Source organism: Dendrobium catenatum, unplaced genomic scaffold, assembly GCF_001605985.2.
Source record: "Dendrobium catenatum unplaced genomic scaffold, ASM160598v2 fragScaff_scaffold_998, whole genome shotgun sequence".
Taxonomy (NCBI): Eukaryota; Viridiplantae; Streptophyta; class Magnoliopsida; order Asparagales; family Orchidaceae; genus Dendrobium; species Dendrobium catenatum.
The window spans coordinates 159653-162767 of NW_021319460.1; positions in this window are offsets into that span (position 1 = coordinate 159653).

Consider the following 3115-nt stretch of genomic DNA (forward strand, 5'->3'; position numbering starts at 1 on the left):
ATGTAATAAATTAAAAAAAAAAGAAAGAAAAAAAGAGAGAGAAAGGGGAGAGGATTTCAACAAGTATGAAGACTTAAAGGAAGTCCCGGGGTTGATCCGGTCCCCCGAAGCCCTTGGCCGTCGAGTTAATTCGACCGAGGGAGCGCAGACACAAATCTCCAAATCTCCTCGCCGTTGATTCGCTCCGGCCGAGTCGAGCCACTCTCTTACCTCCCGGCATCGGGGAGGGGACGCCGTAAGGCTGCCGGATTTTCGAGAGGATTAAAAGTATTTTTTTAATTTAAATTAAATTGTTTAAATTAGCAGGTCGATCGCCCACATTATAAGACTTGAAGACTCTTTTATGGGATCGATTCGCTCTCCCAAATCTCCTCGCCGTCAATTTGATCCGGCCGAGTCGAGTACCCCCTTACCTCCCGGCATCGGGGAGGGGACGCCGGGAGGCTGACAAAATTTTCTCAAAATTTAGGGACTTAGCCAAATTTTCGAAATGATTGGAAAATGCTTAAATGATCATTCAATTTGAAAATAATTATAATGTTAATTAATTGATAAATTAAAATAAAAGAAAGGATCTCCAAGCAAGCATCAACAATCAACTACAATCTGCATCCAATCAACGACAAGCATTCAATCTGCAACCAATCTTCGCCAATCAATGCTTTTGAAGACTCAATCTCCTTGCCGTCGATTTATTCCGGCCGAGTCGAGCTACTCCTTACCACCCGGCATCGGGGAGGGGACGCCGGAAGGCTGCCGGATTTTTCTAAAAAAAAATTCTGGACTTAATAAAAAAAATTTAGACTTAATTGAAATTTTTGAAGGATTGAAAAATATTCAACTAATTAGTCTAATGCAACATCAACTAATGACTTGATTAATAAAGTTGCTAATGCATTTCAAGCTCTTGATCAATATCACTATGTATTAAAGCTAAACTTTATATTTGCTAGAACTATCAAGCAATAAAAAAGTGACCTTAAATCTAAATTTTAGATAATGCTACAATTCACCTATGAAAAAGAATAGGGAATTCGTAGTGCCCACAACAACTAGTTTGCAAGCAAGAATAAAGAGCTTGTATCAAATAAATCAGTTTACTTATGGGAGAGAATATGAGAACTTATAACAAGCAAGATAATTCTCCTACGAATATTGGCACGATATTCTAATATTTATTGAATAATCATTCTCTGTAAACAATGTTGAATGGGATAATAACGACAGAAGGATGTATACTATGTGTTACAAATGATACCTAATTTAGAGTACGCCACCGAATCCGTAATATGTGTGCAAGCGGATAGAAGGCGTTCACAAGCCCTTCAATAAAAATTTGGGCATTTCTTAAATAAAACCACTCTCACATAACGGATCATATTTAAATATTTTTAGAATGCCTCTTATGTATTAAATATGATCCTTTAAACTAAAAAACCCTGCATGTGCTCCGATCAACATGTTAAAAATATAAACACTAATGACTGAGAATGCTGCGCAGGGTCAAATGCTACAACCCGCATGTGCTCCAATCGTTACATCTAAGTCCCAAATCTAGCGATTTGAGAATGCTGCGCGGGCTAAATATTCAAGTTTCATCCTCCTCCTTGAAAGGACTGGAGTTGACATAACTTGAAATAACAAAATATCTCCCAAAATCCTATAAAAATACATGTGACCTTAATCGTCACCCCGATGATGGCCGTGTTGATTGAAAATCTCAACCGGAGGGGGTCAAATCTCAAATCAAACAACAATTCAAATTTTGAAATGAAATATATCACCTAAAAATTTAAAATTAAAATCATCCACCTCGCAACCATTTGTCGGGGATGATAAATTTGAAATTAACCTCAGCTCATAAAGAGCGAATGCATATCGGGTGTATCACTATGATTCATCCTCAAACATTCTTTTACCAACATGAACGTGGCACGTGCCCTCTGATCGGGTGATTTTGCCGCAAAATGGTACCATTATACGATCACGGCCAAAGCCCGTATGTTCCCTAAAGGCTTCAAACCCTTGAGCGATGGATCATAGGGTATGTTCGATAGACATAAAGCCCTCTGTCAGCTAAGGTGGATTCAAATATATCCCCTTAGACAAATATCAACCCAGGTCTACAAGATATTCTTGGACGAAGCAACCCATGACTGCCGATAAGGTGCCTTCTATCAGGTTGGGTCAACTACCTCCTCTGACTAAGTAGACCAGAGATCATGACAACTCGGGACGACGGAACCATGGGATCTTGATCGGGCTCGTCTTCATCCCCACCACCACAAGTTTTAAGTTTATGGTGTTAAACTCTAAAATTCAAATTTAAAAAATCTAAATCATAAGATCAAATTCAAAACCCTGAAACTATTGCTATTATACGATATGTTTATAACCTATTCGACCCCTTTAATAACTAGCCTTAATCGAAAGTTCTCTCCTGTTATTAGGAGGGGTAATTAACTATAGGGGCTTGCGCCTATAGGAAATCAGAACTCAGATAAAAAAAATCATCACAAAATGAGGGTGAAATCTCTAGGTAGTGTCTTATCTAAAATCCAATTTGCCTTCTGAAAATTCCCCCGGAACCTAATCTCGTAAAACTCTTTGTCGTCATCGTCACACAAATACTCAAAAGAAAAATAGACCGATGGTACAGAGAGACCGGGATCACACAATTTAAAAAAGAAATTTTTGGAGGCCACACATTGGTGATCTCTGAGATAATTACCCCACCATGCTTATTGAAATGTCTGTGCTTTATACTCTCACGGATGATGAAAACGATCATATTATCAAAATTCTTAGTCAAGTCTCGAATCCTAAAGCTCGAGATAAGATTATTTGTATTTTAGGAGAAGAGAGAGAAATCCCTCTCTCCTACTCATGATTATCCCATCTACTTTATGAAAGAAGTTTACAAAGAATGAGCTCTAAAGCTAAAGCTCAATCCAGTAAAACTTCCATTACTAATCTTATACTCAAAATCAATCATCTTTAAGATGAAGTTCGCCTTCTCAAGGATGAACAAATTGATTTGTCTAATCATGTTACCAATCTAGAATTAGACAAATCTGCTAATCTTTAAGAATTCTCCTCCTTGGACTAACATTTA